Raw genomic sequence first — 19,731 nt, 5'->3', positions numbered from 1 at the left:
GCTGGCGCTGTTGGTGGCGTGCTACCCGCCTGTGTCCTTGTTTGACATCATCACGTTATCTTAAATGCCCTCCTATCCGCCTTTGAAAAACTCAGTGCCCAGCACTTTTCTAGAACATTAAAAAGAGAAAAAGAAACAACAGCCAGCAATTTCGCATAAGTGGCGTCTTCACTTAGAGGGAAGCATGAATAAAGCATGAGTTAATGGCTGTCAAAGAGTGCCGGGAAATCTGAAAGCTAGATTCATTCATTATTCAAACAATCATCGAATTAAAATAAATAAAATACCATTTTAATTACTTACGTAATAATTGATTATTAATTCATTCTTTATTCTTATTGCAAACATTCCTATACAATGGCAGGGGCCAAAAGAAAAAAAAAAGCTGCTCTAGGCAGCTTGAAGAGCTCTTGGCCCCCGTCCTCTATGGCGGTAGCAGTTGATGTCCTCCAGCACAAGTCGCCTCAATGAATCATCGGCCCCATTTTGTTTTCCCGACGAAGGAATATCTTTATGGAAAGCAGCTTCAAGGTTGCAGCAATTCTTTGCTATTGCTGTTTCTAATGAACAACATCATTTTGTTTTCCACTGACAATGATAATGATAATAATGAAAAATATATTTTGGTCCATAGAAGACGCACTCATTATTCATCTGAATCACCAAAAAAAAAAAAACAAATAGTTCAAGGTGAAACTCGCGCGTGACATTCACAACAGGAGAATGCACTCAAACCCAGGCACATGTGCCATTCAAGCAACTGAGCAATAAAAATGAAAAAAAAAGAAAAGCCAGAAAATCTGACGAGGAACTGGAAGGCAAACGTGCCACAGCTTAGAAAAGGCCTTTCGATGGGCATGAGTAGCGTAGGAATTTGTAAATAAAAAAGGCTATTCTATTCATTTTTATCTGTCGTTTTTCAGTCTAGGACACTGAAACAAATTTACTGCTTGAGTGAGCGCAATAAAAATGCAATGCACTTGCGAGGTGGCACCCATGTGACGTGAGGTTGTACGTGAAACTTCGTTTCCTCAACGAAGCTCCAGTGGCTAGGCTTGCCTTTTTTATACGTTCAGAGGGCCTCCACAAAACGGTGGTGGCAAAAGAAAAGCTGCTGTAGCGCACTTGGCAGCTATTGCCTTTTCAGTCTGTCAGTAATGCTGAAGGAACCTATGCTATCAGCAACAATAGAGTCCAACGAACCTCCGGTGCTACGTTGTAAAGCAAGACTCATACAAGTTTACGAGAAATGTGGGCATCTTGTGAAAACCAGAGAAATTTTGTCATGGGTGCAGCATCCGTGAGCATAGTGATTCCGTTCTCACTCTAAAGCTGGAAAGCAATGTGGTGTTCCTAAGAGTGCGCGGTTCCAGTTAATTCATTCTTAAGGAAGCGTTTCCTTTTTTTTGTCCTTATGTTAGACACATAAAAAGAAGCAGGAATTTTCTTTCTTTACCGCGTTGTAAAGAAAGCCTATAGCAGCACCATAGCAGTGCGCTCGCGGTCCATCACACGGCTTCTTTTCACGTTTCGCGGGCTTTCCGCCATAGCCAAGCACCTAAACAGCATTTCATTGGGATATACGCCAGCTACGAGAATTGCGTGTCCTTTGTGGCGCCTCGACCAGCCGCAAGTACGTCTAGAAATTCCGGGTATCAAAAAGGAAAGCAATCACTCCAGAGTAGCATTGAAGCAAGCAACACTGCTATTATTACATGAGTTGTACTTGGGCCGAACGCAGGTATACACTGATGGGTCCGTCTCATTCAGCAGCTCATCAGGTGCCGCTGTAATTCCGGCTGCAGCAATGACAATCACAGTTAAGTTGTCGCATATGACTACATCTACGGCATCAGAGCTTGCTGCTATAAGGGCTGCTTTACAATATCTCGTTCAAGAGCGTCCAGGAAAATGGGTCATATTCTGTGATTCGAAGGCAGTGCTTCAGAGGTTGCAGTCTGCCATGCGTAGGAGGAATCATGAACAATTGGTACATGAAATAAGACATTGCCATCATGGAGCTCTAGCACGAGGGCATGATATTATATATCAATGGCTGCCTGGACACATCGGTATTACCTGAAATCAATTAGCCGATGATGCAGCCCACTCAGCCCATGATGTAACCCGTGTGGTCCCGATTCCTCTATTAAGGAGTGATGCAGCAAGACAACTTTACCTGCTGGCTCGAGGTTTTACACGCACGGTCTGGTCGTCTACCAGCTTCCAAAGATGTCCCTTATATAAACTGGATCCTTCGCTCAAGATAAAGCTACCATCACAACTTTCCCGCTCCGATGCGACACTGTTATGTCACCTTTGGTTGGGTGTTGCATTCACAAAGATGTACTCCTTTCGCATTGGTATGGCAGACACTTCTACATGCGACTACTGCGGATCTGAAGAGACCATTGAACACGTCCTGTACAGCTGCGCTTGCTACGACACACAGCGATGCCAGCTCCGGATGGTTTTGAATCAACTTGACTCTAGACCATTTTGTGTGCAGAAGATTCTAGGACCTTGGGCATCTGCCTCAGTTGCGCAGAAAGCGACTAAAGTGCTCCTACTTTACTTAAAGTAAAGTCAACAAACCTGAGCGACCGCCTGTAGACTGTGTGTGCTCCCCCGAGTGTGCTCGTGATTGTGTGTACTTCTTATCTCTCTGCAACCTCTTTTCTCCCCTTCATTTCTTCCCCAGTGCAGGGCAGCAAACCGGATGTGCGTCCGGTTAACCTCCCTGCCTTTCCTTGCATCTTTATCTCTCTCTCGCGGGCTTTCTTTACAACGTGGAAAAAATAACAGCGCGAGATATATCGTACAGGAAACAATTTAGTCGGTGGTTTCTAAGAGTGCTCCACATCTCAGTGTTCATATTTTGGGTTTGTAGCCCATAATTAAAAGGTAGTTATAATAATTAAATAATTAGCATGGGGAAAAACTTCCTGAGTACCTACAGGCTAGTGCGAGCAGTACGCGTTTGGTTGGATTCGCCACTGAAGGGTCTTTCATTTTCAAACTCTTGGCTCAAGTTATGTGGGGCACCCTGTGTACACAGAATGATTTTTTTACGCTTTACAACTTTGACCAGCATCAGTAAAAGTATCACAGTAGACATTGCGTAAAGCTCTGTTGACCGTTGGAAGCTCGAAAGCATGACACTGAGGTCATGTCAGTGCTATTTCTTCTTTTTGAAAATGAATGACGTGTACAAATAAGCGACGAGAGTATATTGCATAGAGGAGAATAAAAACGGGACGTTTAAAAAAAAGAAAGCAGTCGAAAAGGCCATTTTAGTTTCTTCGTATTCTTTCGTGTGAACAGTTTTATAAAATGAAGAACAAAATCGGGTTGACATCATCCCGTGAAGCGGGAAAATTGAGCTCCGGGAAATCAGACATTAAAAAACGTTGCACTCTGGGTTAATGGGATACCGACGCGTTATCGTAGCAGCAAACGTGTTATTCGCTGTACCGACTCAAGTTCCGGAAAACACGTTGTTGCAGTTGCCTTTGGTAAACATTGCACACAGTCCTCGGACGTAAGCTCTTGTGCATAGAAACGAGTAGTGTATAACACTTTGTGCACATGAACGCTGTATGCTTACATAAATCTCAGCAGCAACAACTAGAAAGCAGAGGTTCACAGACTTAATAAATGCGTGTAAAAATGATTTTTCCCCCAAACTTTCCGACAATAATCCCAAATAACAAGGAAAGAGAGAGAGATAGAGAGAGAGAAAGAAGTATACCCTGATAAAAAGACAAATAAGGGAGTGTATTCCCAGGGCGTGTTAAAATGAAGAGAGCAAATGGTTATTTGCTGTAACGCATCCAGAGCAGTATCATGCTGTCGAGAAGCTTAATGCGGCACATTTCTTTCCCATGGCGTGCCACTTCAGAGTGCTGAGAAAAAAAGCACCTGTCTGGTGGCTTTGCTACTGACTCCCTATAACCATTCTGGTTGCAAAACATAAGCTAAAATTCTCAAACGTGCACAAGTGGAAGGACATATATTGCTTTACTGGCGAATGGCGTTTCGTAGAATTTAGGTTTTCTGTTTCTTTAATGCGTTTGAAAATGCGCTGCAAACTGAACGTATTAACGAGTTTCACGACACACCCTGCGTCGAGCCACTCTTCAGTGTACAGCTTTCCCACTGTCTGAATGTGGTTGAGTTTGCCATGCTTCTTTTATAACACCATGACAGGCACTCATCGAGTGTGTTGGTCTTTTTTTTTTCGCAGCGCTTGTTCAGCGAGATAGGAGATTGAACGCGCCCAACGAGTCAAAGTTTGTAGTTCTGCATGAGTGCCTGGTTTGGCGCTGGCGATTCTCCGGAGAAAGTTACGCTATTAACCAGCCACCGCGGTTTATAGGGGTTCTGGTGCCCGACTGGCGAGCCGAAAGTGGCCGCAATTTCAATTTCAACGGTGGCCGCAATTTCAATGGAGACGGAGGGCTAGAGATCTCTGTTGCTAAATTTAGGTGCACGTAAGAGAACACTAGATGACCAAAAAGTTTAGAGCTCGTCACTGCGGTGTCCTTCATGATCATACAGTGATTTTGGAATGTAAGACTCCAAAAATTTAGGATATCATCAAACGATGACAAAGTAGTCGTTCACCAAGATTCACAAACAAGCTACCAGAGGATGTTCTTAGGGTGAAAGAATTTGTGTTCTTGTTGACGTCGTACCTTCAGGGTTTTTCTGTATAGCCTGTCATCCTACTTGAACATGCCCTTGATGTTATGCAGTCGCTCCTGCCGGAATATGTCCAACTCGCCATGGTCCGGATTGTGCGACAGAGCTGAAAAAAAAAACACACGCAAGTTTAGCTTACATCTCAATGTTATGCCCATGAAGAAGTTACTATGTCAGACGTAAGACGCATATTCAACAATCCTCTGCAGTCACAAAAAAACATATTCACGTGCGTTCGTACGTGATTCCTGGCAAAGTATATTTTATGTACCACGTGAAGATAATTATTCAGATTACGTTGTTAAACTAAGACACGAGCACACACACGCATATCACTTTTGACGAGCGCGCATGAAGGCAAGGAGCTGCTGAAATATTGTTGCGATATGGCTGAAAAGGCATTCGTATTCAACTGCATTTGGATAGCACAACAACTTAGCGGGACACACACTAAACATCTGCACACTACAGAGTACTTTGTAGTCTAGCATGTCGATAACTTGGAACTGATAAACATCCCAGAATTTTCTCCCACCCACTCCTCTTCCTGCGATCAGACTCTGTAGACACGCCATGCAGAGAAGTGATATGTTTGAGTTGCAAAGAAATTGTTGCCTACAAGCGCAACTTGCAGTACACGTATGAATACAAAATTATAGAAGCAACCACTCCGGAATAATGTTTAATATATATGTAGTGGAGCTTCAATCTTGCATCAAGCAAAATAACTTAGCTTTCTGTTCGCTAAGATTACACTGTTCCTAATTTCAGTACTTGATTTACAGAAGACAGTTGGATAGCGTTACATCAAGGCAACCATCGCTATTGCACTCAAATAAAAATGACAACTAATTTGTTAACCTATCGTAACTATTCAGATCCCGTTTGCATTCCTGAGGCACCACTTGGAGCAATTTAAATCCGAGTCCCCCGCGTGCCGTATCTCCTTTTCCCGAAGGAGCAGGCGCACGTTGTGCCTATAAATGGCAGTTGTCAGCCTGTTTCCTCCCTATTCCTTCTGTGTATTCGTGTTTTCGATGTACATAAACTGAATTGGAGCAATGAGAACAGGAGGAAAATTATAATAATTCTTTAATGAGATAAAGATCAAGAGGCACTGGTTTGTAAAGTGTTGTTTGTGAGTCTTCATAACGAGTTTTTCATGGTCCTCACTGGACGTGTCTCTCAATGACAGTTTACGTTAAACATTCTGATGTTTGGAAAAGAGGGCAAAGCTCGTGATGTGACTCGTTCTGCCTATGCTTACCGTAGAAAGCGCAAGAAGGCAATCTTTCCACAAAAACAAATAAAGATCAAACATGGAAACACAAACGACTTCGATTACAGTCAGAATGGATGGCTTTCGCTCTCTCTCTAGTTTGACTTTCATCGCTAATGGTCTCTCTGTTGAGGTCTCCCGCGCGCTGTGTAAGCGATGGGCTACTGTAATATTCAGTGGGAACGTCGCCAGGTTTCTCGCTCTCGCACGCTTCAATGGTAAAAAAAGTAGTGTTATTCGGTATTTGATGGCACTCTAGAAATGTTGCTATTGGCTGGTGACCAGTGCTTCCACACTACTCTGCTTACCCCACACTATTCACTCTCTTCGCCTCCGCTCCTCACTTTACAAAAAAAAAAATGAAAGAGGAATAATGGAATACTTTGGAGCGAGAAGGCGAGATAAGAGATTGATTTGAATTGTACGTACATTGGAAAAACAATTGTGAAGGAGGCTGGGCGTTTTTCTTTTTTTGTTAATATGGAGGGGGCAATAGCAATGAAATGTACGGGAGGAGAAAGGAAAGAAATAAAAAAAAACTTTCATAAAGAAGAAGGAAGCATACCATGTTGATTTAGGCAACAGAAAAGTACCATTCATTTCATTGCCTAATATGAAAGTATTGAGCTATACGTGACAATACTAGTGATAATTCAGCAAACGTACCATGCACAAAAGACATGCACAAAACGAGGAAAGGTTCTGGTAGCACTGTGCCAAGCACATATAGTTTACGAAATTGCGCACATAGCTTAGAAAGCATATGTGGCTGACATTGTAGACTAAGTTCAATAACGTAGGTTGAGGAGGTGAGCACAATCACAAGTCTCATTTTACGAAGTTGCTCCGCTCGATAAATATTTAGAACTAAGTTGAAGAGTCGCAGGTCATATTGTCAATGAGCCACCCTCTCTTTACTTGTATAAACGTCTACAAATAAAATGAAGGCATAACCGGAATTACAAAGACCCTTCGCTGAATAGTTCGCGTTGCATAGGCGCCGCGAAGAAAGGTTTATTCAAAAAATTCAACCGTCAAAAGAAACTTGCAATATCTCAGATACCCAATGCCACAATATTTGTAAATTCACAACTTCTTGCGCACTTTCTGGGGCTTCTAAGTGAAAAAAACAAGAGATAATAAAACGGCATATTCTTGCGAGTCATTAAATTATGATTTTTTCAAGCTTGTTCGGTAAGGAATAAATCGCTACATGGAGATTTTTTTTGTTGCTTATCTCCTCATTTTCATTTTAATGCATAAATACTAATCATAATAACTTGTTATTCAGGCTTGCTTAGAAATCTGACACGTGGTTCATCTCGTTAGCAACGTCGCACTTACGAAGTGGTACCTAAACGCGTCAGATTATCAGAGACCACGGAGAAGTTTGCTTCGACTGAACCAGGCGAGTGTTTACGTAATTGTGGACGCTGAAACGTATCAGGTTCATGAATTCATGCACGTATAATTGGTCATGTCATTCTATACACCCTCTTGCTATTCTGCCACCTGCTCCAACGTATTTCCTCCATGACGTCGACTCTCACTTATTTAACAATCGGGCAGTTCTTCCCGAAGGTGAAGTTGTGAGAGCCTGAGCAAGGTATAACGTTGCAGCTTAACTACTCAGGTAGCCTTTCACTTGTACGTGGAAGTAACACGTTGGCGCGAGGGAGAGCTCGGAGGCAGCTGACAACTTCCACAAAGTTGAAAGTAGCGCCCTATACAAGCAACTTCGGGTCTCAGAATGTTGGCGCCTTGAGAAGCGCCACAGCCAGCTTTGGACGCGTCTCACCTCAGCAGAGCCCAACAAAGGATTGAAGGCGAAGCACGGACGTTGGTTGATTGAAGGTAGTAAAACATCCTGGGCGCGTACTTCAATGAAATAAAATGGTGGGAGGAACCATGACAAATCCAGTGATGTCCCCTCTTTATCACATGCTATCCAAAGGCCCTCCATTAGCAAACAAACTACAATATGTCAGATAGCTATGGTAACCTGTCGGCATTTTATTCGTCCTCAAGCCTAACCCGAAAACAATCCATTCACTTTAGTGATATCATTACTAGGAACGGAGCTTCTATCCTTAAATAAATTCAGCGACATTCCAGAATTCTGCTAAAGAAGGACTTTGAGAAATTGTACGTCGAATACCCTCGATTGTACTCGCTGCTCGCGCTCCCTAAAGTAAAATTGGCAATAGATGACAAACACTTAGTAAACGTATTTAGAAAAGAGAGAAAGTAAGAAATAGACGCGAGGTATCTCGGCTGACTACCCTACACGTGCGGACGCGGTAAAAGAACCGGGATATCATCGATAAGGCCGAGAAAAAAAAGATCACAAGAAAGAAAGTAGATGATGGCGAGTGATCAAGAGTTCGTAATAAATAACAGGATCAAGAATCAGCGGAAGAGTGTGTATGTTTATATTAAAAAAAGATCTCTACTCAAAGCAAAGTTGTGGTGGAGGTACCGGTGTTTCTTAATAGGGATATGCCCATTGTAATAGGAGGACAGCGTCTTGTCATTGCTAGAGACAACGTCCACCGGCGAAACAGAGCCTCTCCTGAGATGCCGTCTTATTTGTCGCTCGGAGAAGCGCAGCTGGCGTATTCTCTGATGGTTGAGCATAGTTTCTCGCGGGCTTTCCCTTGCTGAACGGGCCGCCATATTTGTCACCTGATTTACCATGACGCCGCGACGACCGCAGAAAACGTGACGGGCTTCGACGACAGGAGACGGCGACAGCCCGAGTGCAGAACGTGCTTAGCATCGAAAAGAACAAATGATCATTTATTGAGAGCACACAGAAAACGAACCCGCGCTGGTGATTCACAGACGCTCGCAAAGTGCGGCTGCCATCAGATAGCTCAGCAGGAATTCCGTGGCATTGGTCTGGCATAAAACTAGGACCAATGTCCCACTGTGTGATTATCTGACGGCACCCTTGCGTCAAAATAATCGAGTTTGGCTCTATAAAACACTTCGTTGAGTCTGATAGGATGGGCAGTAGCATAAAGTATGCTCAATCATCTTCTCACAGCCGCATAAGTTGCATGCCGCACTCTTGGCCATTCCGACGGAATAGGAATGTGCCTTTGTAAACGTCACACTCAACAACATGAAACATAACAATGTAGCATCTCGACTAGAGAGTCCGGATGGCAAACGATATCGCAGATTAGACTGAATAGAAAAATATAAGTGAGGGTTAGAGAAATTATAGGCATTTTATTGTAAAATTGTGACAGGACGAGCAGGTGATTGCACTTGTCACAGCGCTCTCTCAGCAGCTCTTGTTCATGAGCCGATCTTGCTGCTTGATTGACGCTTTAATTGCTGGTGATTCCGCAATAGTGCGACCATTGTAGAAATGTGATATAGTGCCTTTTCTTGAGCGCTTGATGACAGTCTCACCTTATTTCGTAGGTTAGCTCCTGCTTGTGTAATCTATGCTGTAAGGCAAAGTATAGTATCTGCAAGGCCGGCTTCGAGTCGCAAAACATGGCCCATTGATTAGGTGGCTGCAGATGTATATGTACTTGACCACATCTTGAAGCGGCGCGGTTTCTGCTGCTGTAGACGTAGTGCCGTGGTGCGGGAAAACTTTACGTGCAATAATGCGTCGGCAGATAGAACAACCACCCCTCCGGCAGTGCTGGTCTTACTGGTTAATCCATCGGTGTAGACGTATATGAGGCCAAAGTGGCTAAGCAGACCCAAATATAGCTGCTCCAGAGCTAATGGTCTTCTTAACAATTCGAGGAACCGATAGGCCCGCATCAGGTTGGCGATGACGCTTCAAGCCAACACATATTGCCGCTTGAAGCCAAGCGGTAATAAGTTCTGGCGGTTCATTATAAAAAACAAGGCACTTCTGAAATTTCAAAGTGCGTTTGACGAAAACCTGTTCTCGTTGAGATGGAGTCGATCAGATGTGCTGTCCGCCTTCTTTACATGGGTGGGCGTATCGTGGATGGGCTACTGGGGAGACGCGATCACGTAGGAGACATCCGACTAATTCGACTGCTGGAACGTGGCGCTGGTCATCACGTGATTGCTGATAGTGTGAGGAAAAAAAGGCCACAACTCGAAACGTTTCAGGGCACGGACGGATGAACGGGTGTCAGCCAGTATGAGCCATAAAGACTTTCGTCGCAATACAAACGAACGAAGCTCGTGATTTCCACTTTGGCGAGCACGCAAATTAATGTGGCAGCCGTGATATGTGCCGAATATGCGTAGTCAACGTCTCAACAATGATATGAGCTGTGACCGGTTGTTCTTACGCAATAACGATAGTTGCAGCTGTCGATGAGCCTCCGGGGAGAAGATGTACGAAGTACTTAGGTTTGCACAATTCGTAGCACACAGATCGAACGCGTCTTGGACAGGCCAGGAAGACTGCCTGGGAAAATAAACAAACATTTGTAAGCTGGGCGAATAAAGTGCTCGTCGGGCTCTTAATATCGTCGGCCTTTCCGTCTTTACCCGCGGACGCAAAACGAAACTGCACAGTACGACTGCATCGGGAAAAAGTAAGAAGGAGGGTTTTATATACCACAGCATTGAGCGTAAAGATGGGCCCCGTGATTTTTCTGATATTGGCATAACTGAATTCCGATAATAATGTTTTTCTGTTAGATAAGAGAGGTGGGGACTCAAGATGAGGTCACTGTCACAATCACATCTAAAAACATATGACTGGTCTTACAGGCAACTGACTGGCCTTAAACGCCCACTGGGCAGAAGGACAATCAGCTTGTGCGTAACAGCCACTGCTGCGCCATTTTCTGGCAAGAAATCCGAAACTTACTGGCTATGGCATGCAGATGACATTGCGCCCGCCTTCTGTATTTCAGTGCGCACCTGAGGCCTGTCAGCCGAACACGAAGATACGTACATCATAGGCGTAGAGATATATATTAGCAATCTGTGACAGAGTTTCGGTGAGTGCCACCAGAACTAGGCTGAAAAGAGTCGGGCTGAACACACCAGCTTGTAGAACATCACGGCTGACCAATTATTTGTTACGAAGTCCATCCTGCATTAGTGCAAACATTGATTTTTTGCGAGATAGCTGTTAATCTATTGGATTACCCCCTATTGCCGATTGGTGCCTAATAAAGAGCACTATATATATATATATATATATATATATATATATATATATATATATATATATATATATATATATATATATATATATATATATATATATATTGTAGGCATCTATTATGCGCTTCATCCTCATCTGAACAGCAGTCAATCATCATCATATGTTCTGGCTGACAATCATCATCTTCTTTTGAACGTGCGCTTCATCTTCGGGTCCGTTGCGCTTGTTCGTTCCCGAGTTCACGGCCAATAAACCTCGTTACAACCGAGTCGTCATACGTGGTGGAGGTGGATTGAAGATCCCAGTACCTCTCCTTACAACGCCTACTCGCTGGAGCTCCGTTCAGGCCGCCGCTTGGACCCTCAGTCCGCCAACATGTCTCAGAGTGAGTGGGTGGATGCCCTTTCTGCTCCCGTCTCTGCGCCGCAAGCCCCTCCTCTTTACATCGTAAACCAGCAGCATGACCCTCCGATCTTCGCTGGTCTCCGCGGCGAAGATGTGGAGGACTGGCTCGATAACTACGAGCGAGTAAGCGCAACTAATCACTGGGACGACTCTAAAAAGCTCTGCCGAGTATCGCTTTATCCTTACGGGCGTTGCCAAGACATGGTTCTTGAACCATGAGATCGACCTCACCGACTGGCCTCCCTTAAAGCAGCAGCTTCGCCAAGTATTCGGCACGCCAGCCGTTCGATCCGCTCTAGCGAGGAGGGCCCTAGATACTCGCCAACAACATCCCGGCGAGTCATACACATCTTACATCGAGGATGTCCTTGCGCTTTGCCGGCGCGTCAATTCTTCGATGTCCGAGTCGGACAAACTGCGCCACATCCTGAAGGGCATCGGAAGCATTGCCTACAATGCCCTTGTTGCCCAGAATCCTTCTACTGTCGCTGACGTCGTCTCTACGTGTCAGCGTCTCGACGAACTTGATTCTGTTCGCCTTCAGTCGGGCAAAAGTGAACACCGACCAGCAGAGCGGGACCTGCGTGACATGATACGGGAGATCATACGCGAAGAACTTCAATCAATGGGCATCTCACCACCTTCTCCATCTGTCACACAGCCTTCAAGCATGGCCCTGCGTGACATCGTAAGGGAGGAACTAACATCATTCACCGGTCCAGCCTACGTACAGCCACCTCCGTCTAGCCCTCCAACGTACGCGCAAGTTGCGGCCGCGCCTCTTCGCAACGTAAGCTCTACTTCGCCGCTGCCATCATTCACGCCGGTTGCTGCTGCACCACCGGTCCACTTCCGGACAATGCCACCCGACCCTCCGTCTGTCCACTTGAATGCGCTATCTCACGGTGCGCCGAACGCCCTCTACTACCCGCCTTGGCGCCCGTCTCGCCCAACATGCTTTTACTGTGGATATCGGGGCCATATATCGCGCTTCTGCCGCAAGCGCCAGCAGGACGAGCGTCGCGGGTACGACATGCGCGAACGGGACTTTTACAGTGGGGATTCTTACGCTCGGCGTTATTCATCTGGACAGCAGCGGTCTCCATCTCCGCCCGCGTCGACCGAGACGCGGAACACTTACCGTTCAAGCCGACACCGATCACCTTCGTTCTTCCGTCGCTCCTCCTCTCCTCTTCGGCCAGCCTCGTTTACGACTGACAACCGGTCGGAAAACTAAATGATGCAGTTTTCGGAGGAGAAACTGCATGTAACAGTAGGACTCATATTCCTCCAGCACGCCCGTTCAACATGGTTTCTGTTACGGTGGAAGGAGTTCTCGTGGACGCTTTGGTGGACACCGGTGCTACAGTTTCTGTAATTAGGCATGGTTTGTGCAAACGCCTAAAAAAGCAATGACACCTTATAATGGACCCAATCTAGTCGAAGCCCAGGGGAACACTATCCGCCCTTTTGCTCTTTGTACTGCTCGTGTGTTTATTGATGACATTTTGCATTACATCGAGTTCACTGTGCTTACCCGGTGCTCTCACCAGCTAATTCTTGGGTGGGACTTTCTATCTTCTTCTTCAGCCGCTATATGTTGTGGTGAACGGATTCTGCACCTAACTAATACGGACTCCATGTTCGACGAAGGCGTCTACAAGCCACTACGCCTGTTCGCTCGCGAAGATCTCGAACTACCGCCACATCAAGAACGAATTGTGACCCTGACCTCTAAGGACATCGACCACGGTGACGTCTTGGTGTCCCTGTCGTCGACTGTCGTCGCTAAAGGCGTAGCCCTTGCATCAGGTGACGTACGCTTTCACCATGGCTCCGCGCTCGTCATTGCTACGAATGAAACGCCAGAGAAAGTTCTCCTGCCAGAGGGCACTGCAGTAGCCTGTGTTGTGGATGCTGAGCCTGTCAGCGTCACGCCACTTAAACCTGCCTCTACCGACGACCGTTCTATGAGTAAGCCTGGATCATCCTCTCCCTTCACAGCCCTTATCAGTGATGACTTAACAGCTATGCAGGCGCAGCAGTTGCTTGCGTTATTAACGAAGTACGCCGATTCTTTCGACATCTGCTCCTCAACGTTGGGCCGAACTACCACTGCAGCGCATCGCATTCAGACGGAGGGAACATCTATTGTACATCGCCGCCCGTACCGCGTGTCTCTCGCTGAGCGAAAAATCATCGAGGAAAACGTCGCTGACATGCTCCAACGAGAAATAATTCGTCCATCAACTAGCCCTTGGTCATCCCCTGTTGTTTTGGTACGAAAAAAAAGATCGCTCCGTGCGCTTTTGCGTCGATTACCGGGCACTTAACAACATCACACGCAAGGACGTATACCCCATGCCACGCATCGACGACGCCCTTGATTCACTGCAAGGCGCCGAATACTTTTCAAGCCTTGATTTGCGTTCGGGATATTGGAAAATTCCCATGCACGATGACGACAAAGAAAAAACGGCATTTGCGACCCCCGATGGCCTATACGAATTTAACGTGATGCCTTTCGGGCTCTGCAATGCGCCCGCGACGTTTGAACGCATGATCGACACCGTCCTGCGTAGTCTCAAATGGAAGACGTGTCTCTGCTACCTTGATGACATTATCATCTTTTCATCAACGTTTTCTCAGCACCTGAGGTGCTTGGATGACGTCCTAACATGCCTCGCCGGTGCGGGTCTGCAGCTCAACACTAAGAAATGCCGTTTCGCCACCAAATTCATCAAGGTTCTCGGTCATGTCGTCAGCAAGGACGGTATTCGCCCTGACCCCGACAAGATCGCTGCCGTCCTTCGATTTTCACGCCCCAGAAGACTTAAGGATTTGCGAAGTTTTCTTGGCCTCGCATCCTATTTTCGTCGCTTCATGCGAAATTTCGCTTCAATAGCTGCGCCACTTCACAAACTGCTTGCTTCTAATGCACCCTTTGTGTGGTCCGAGGAATGTCAGTCGGCGTTTTACCTATTGAAGGAAGCTTTGACGTCAGAGCCTGTACTCTGCCATTTTGATGACACCGCCCCAACACTCCTGCATACCGACGCCAGCGGCTGCGGTATAGGTGCTGTTCTCCTCCAACGCGATAACTCTGGACGGGAAAGGGTCGTCACATATGCTAGCCGAGTGCTTACTTCTACCGAAAAAAACTATACCATCACTGAGCAGGAGTGCCTCGCTGTGGTTTGGTCCATACAAAAGTTCCGTCCTTATCTGTACGGCCGTCAATTCACCATCGTAACGGACCACCACGCCTTATGCTGGCTTTCTACAATGAAGAACTTGTCCGGACGCTTGGGTCGTTGGATTTTACGCCTACAGGAGTATCAGTTTGAGATTATTTATAAATCGGGCAAAAAACATCAAGACGCCGACGCTCTTTCTCGTTGCCCACTACCTACGGCTTCGTTCGACACTACAGCTGCCACCTCCAACGACACCAGTGCGGACGTGGCTCCCACTTCTGTTGCCTTGCTCGCCTCGCTGTACCAACCGCCAATCGACGATGAACAACCCTGCAGTTCTCGCCAGCAGGCTGACCCGTATTATCGGCGCATTATAGACCAACTCTCAGGAGCTACGCGTCCACCCAATGCACGCCTTCGTCGACAACTCGAGCACTTCAAGTTTCAGGACGGTGTGCTGTATCGTCACATATATCATCCTGACGGCCAACGCTGGGTACCTGTTCTGCCACGCGCTCTTCAACATCACGTACTTAACGCCTTTCATGACGATTTGACTGCTGGCCACCTCGGCTTTCACAAAACCTACGACCGCATTCGAAGCCGCTTTTACTGGCCTGGGATTTCTACCAGCGTAGCAAAGTACGTGGGTTCCTGCTCTCCGTGCTAACTTCGCAAACTTCCGACATCTCCCCCGGCTGGTCAGTTACAGCCAATGACGTACCCTACAACACCTTTCAAGGTCGTCGGTGTCGATCTTTATGGGCCCCTTCCTGTTTCTGGTGCTGGAAATAGATGGATAGTCACCGCCGTAGACCATATGACACGCTACGCCGAGACAACTTCAGTAGCTACTGGTTCAGCATCGGAAGTTGCTGACTTCGTCCTTCAGGCCATAATACTACGTCATGGTGCACCTCGTGTACTTCTGAGTGACCGTGGAAAGGTGTTCTTATCACAGCTTTTAGGTGAAGTTCTTCGCGTTTCTGGTACCACACACAAGATGGCGTCTAGCTACCATCCTCAAACAAATGGTCTGACCGAGAGATTTCATCGAACCCTTGCCGACATGATAGCCGTATACATTCAACCGGATCACAGAAACTGGGATAAACTTCTACCGTTCCTCACTTTCGCCTACAACACCGCTGTTCAGCGCACAACAGGCTACTCACCGTTTTATCTCGTTTACGGACGTTCACCTACTTTCTTTATCGATGTTTCCTTCTTCACCAGCAATGGCCCTACATCACCATCTTCTTGCGAAGAATATATTTCTCGCCTTGCCCAGTGCCGCCAGCGCGCTCGTATGAACACGGAAGCTACGCAACAAGCAAGGAAGGCCGTCTACGACACCTCTCATCGTGTGGTATCATTCCGACCGGGTGACGAGGTGCTGCTATTGACACCAATTCGCACACCTGGTCTCTGCGACAAGTTCCAGCCTCGATTCATCGGCCCATATGTTGTTTTAGAGCAGACTTCACCTGTCAACTATCGTGTGACGCCTCTTGTCGTGCCAACTGACCGTCGTTACCGCAGCACCGAAATTGTACACGTTTCCCGCATGAAGCTTTTCACACGACGTTCCTCGTCACCTTGACTACCCGCCCGCAGCGTCCAGGCTGGCCGCTTCCACGGGGGGGGGGGGGGGGGGGATCAGTGTAGGCATCTATTATGCGCTTCACCCTCATCTGAACAGCAGTCAATCATCATCATATGTTCAGGCTGACAATCATCATCTTCTTTTGAACGTGCGCTTCATCTTCGGGTCCGTTGCGCTTGTTCGTTCCCGAGTTCATGGCATATAAACCTCGTTACAACCGAGTCGTCATTATATATATATATATATAAATATATATATATATACATTCATGACATTAAAATATTATGCTTTTCGAGCTCTATATGTTTACATTTATGCCTTATCCAACAAAAATAATTTAGGTTATCTTATGCGGCACCATCCACAACGGGTGACTTTTCACGTCGCTAGTTTATTCCTCGAGCATTATACGTGGCAAAATGCGTTGGTTTTCAGCGATTAACTGCGTTTCTCTCGTTAGTACTGCTGAAATCCAGAAAAATTGATTGCCAGTGCTACCTCGAACTTCTTCTTAAAAAGCGTACGACTGGAGGCGAAAGTTTCATCTCAGACGCACGCCTTTCTCTTTTTTCAATATCCTAACAACCCGGAAATCCGGAGGCATAAGATAGATTTTCTATTTTGCGCTGGGCTAAGTATTCAGTGAGGCGCTCCTGAAAAATTCTCTCTGTTTTACCATGCTCACTTTATAAGCCTTGTTCCACAGTAATGATATACTACTGAAACCATTCAGTTATGCATGTACAACAAAACTTTTGAGGGAGAGACTACAAAGAGCTTTAGATGGCTAAAAAGAAATGAAACTCACAGCATCCATTTTGCATTCACCTAAGACGACTTCACCTGCATTCACCTAAGACGATGAAAAAACGGCGCCGTTTTGGAGAATGAACATTTGCTAAATCCGCCGTCTCTCGATGTCGAACGTAGCAGAAAGCGCTCTTCTGTACCAACTTTTTTGCTTGCTTGTTCGTTCGCATCCACAGTAATCTCTGTTTGCAACTTAGCAGCATGTCCAATTCGGACGTACAACATTCTTCCGCCATACAGTGTGATGTAATCAAGTCTTCAACGACAAAGCGCTGAAATTTCATTTACATCAGAAAAAACGGCTGTCCTATATTCCTGTGCGCGTGCATGTCCGCCCTATGCCATATTTTCTCTTTATATCCCCTCTCCTCACTTCTATAGCGTGCGTCAGTAAACGACACACATGTCTTGAAAGCCTTCTTGCCTTTCCTCTCTTTCTTTCCTGGTCTCGATCTCTTTTAGTTGGAGCTTTAGAGAATTCAGACTTCTATGATATACCGACAAAAGGAATTTCTCTTTTTTTTTGTCGTGTCTAATGGTTATACAACAATAAATAGTGCATGTGCAAGCTGTAGGCACAGAATAAAACACCTGAATAGTCAGGTTTGGTGGCAGCATAGGCGGTTTTTCACAAAGGGAAATATTTTAAAGCCCTGCTCGCAAAGCCGTTTAAACGTGCCTGAATACACCTTTGGTAAGGGCTGTTAGAAGCCTCGCCGTTTTTCACTTGGCCTGCGGGTAGGGCGTTTTTTGTTTGAAGTGTGTTTGTAAGCGACCACAATTTTCAGCATGCATGCAAGACCGGAACGAAACTCACAGGTAGCACCTGCAATGATCTGGTAAATTTACAAACTAATTTCGTAAATTTTGTCCCAGGGTCGAAAACGGAGTCCACACGGCTGCTCACAACATTTTGTGCATGGTTCTCGTAGTAGTATGGGAGATAAAAAACAGGCGCAGCCAATTGCTTGTAAATGCCACCTTCTTTTTACCCTGCGAAGTATGTCGCTGTATTGCTAACTCATTCATGCCCGAACAGGACGTTTCAATATTCTGCCCAGCATGTAATATTAGCATGCAAAGGGTAAGTTAAGTATACCTTTAATATGCTAACTTTGGGAAGGGTGGCGCCAAAGAGGAGGTAAGGCGGCAAGTGGAACGTATACCGTATACAGCAAGAAATGTTGCAAACAAGAAACGGATAGTTCATTTATAGTTTTTTATTATTGATTATCACTCTTAAAAGTGGCACAAATGACAAGCAAGACGCTTTTGATTTTTTCAGCTCTGCTTACTCCTGTTTGCTGAGGTGGTGAAGTACACCGATACGTGAACACCTGCCAAAGAAAACATCTTGACACTATTTTTTCCTCAGGATGATTGATCAGTTTGTAATTATTGGCACCATGTACTTTTACCATTCCGCCTTCTAATATGTTAAGATCTCCTTTGAGGACGACAATAAAAAAGCAAAATAAAATAAATGAAAAAATATTTTGAGAGGTGCTGTGTCATATCTTGGCGACTGAATGTCATCAAGAAAACTTACCCGGTTTCCTCACTTTTAAAATTTTACAGTGAATTCAAACGTTTTAACTAACCTACGGAAAGTCAGCCAAGTATTCATTCACAGTGGCCACGTATAGACCCACGTCACTGCGACCACAGCTTGTCATGAACGAACTAATAATTGCCAGAATGGGGCGTTCATATTTGCACATAGTGTATTTGTGGACACTCATTTATTAAATATTACAATGACATTCGCTAAAAGAACAGAACTGTGCTCCGGACGGCTTTTAACCTACGCCTTTCTATTGTTGCTCTTAAAAAAAAAACTCTCTTAGTTGTTTTGGAAAGACTAAAGTTCGTGTTGGTTCGTCATCGATCACGTCTATCTTGGACGATGATCGGCAGCGATGATGAACTCAAATGCAGGCAGCACGGGAGGTTAAATGGATGAATTATTTTATAATAAAGGGGAATAATATATACAAGTGAGCTGAAGAGATACAAAGATAAACACAAGAAAAACGTACAGTCTCACTCTTCTAATTCTAGGGAAAATTAAAGCCTAGACTGTTCCCAATCGTATTCGCCTCTAGCCTCAGTGGTCTACCAGCGTCCTGACTCCAGCCCAGGCCATACCTACGTAGATGGTACGGAACCTCGTCGATCAATCAGCAACGCTGAATACAGCCCAGACTGCCTAGCCACAATCTTGCGCGTCAATACGTAGTGCTACGAACACAGAAAATGGGCAGAGGCCGTATTTTAGCCCTCCCTTAACCACGGTGGCCAATTAGAGCCATAATATGCGTAGGCCACATTCCACCGGGCAGGGCTAGAACGGTGAGCCAAACTATAAAAAAACAACGGTTTTCGTCGTTTCTCATCCACAAGCGGTCGCAAACAGTGAGAGGAGCGGATGTCACACGTGTACAATTTATTGCTCACACATTTCGCTCTTCAACGGCGTCGTTAGCCAGCAAAAGACACGAGACTAACCGAGAAATGGGGTCCTGCCTGTGCAGCTTATTCCGTCGCTGGCAGATGCCCTCAAACAGCGCCGCCGACACTTCGGACCCACGCAGGCTGGTCTGTC

The 19,731-nt window shown here is 45.7% G+C and overlaps 1 protein-coding gene across 5 annotated transcripts in view; it reads right to left on the bottom strand.

Annotated features, from left to right (window-relative positions):
• Positions 1-19,731, bottom strand: part of LOC142806658 (calcitonin gene-related peptide type 1 receptor-like) — a 213,867-nt gene that overhangs the window by 35,915 nt on the left and 158,221 nt on the right. For all 5 annotated transcript variants that reach the window (XM_075891284.1, XM_075891285.1, XM_075891286.1 and 2 more), the window contains one exon: positions 4,698-4,810. The gene's annotated coding sequence lies outside the window, so the exon portion shown is untranslated. The remainder of the gene's footprint in view (positions 1-4,697; positions 4,811-19,731) is intronic.

Source organism: Rhipicephalus microplus, chromosome 1, assembly GCF_043290135.1.
Source record: "Rhipicephalus microplus isolate Deutch F79 chromosome 1, USDA_Rmic, whole genome shotgun sequence".
Classification (NCBI taxonomy): Eukaryota; Metazoa; Arthropoda; class Arachnida; order Ixodida; family Ixodidae; genus Rhipicephalus; species Rhipicephalus microplus.
The sequence above is the reverse complement of the archived record's forward strand: the minus strand, read 5'-3'. Positions and strand labels throughout refer to the sequence as shown.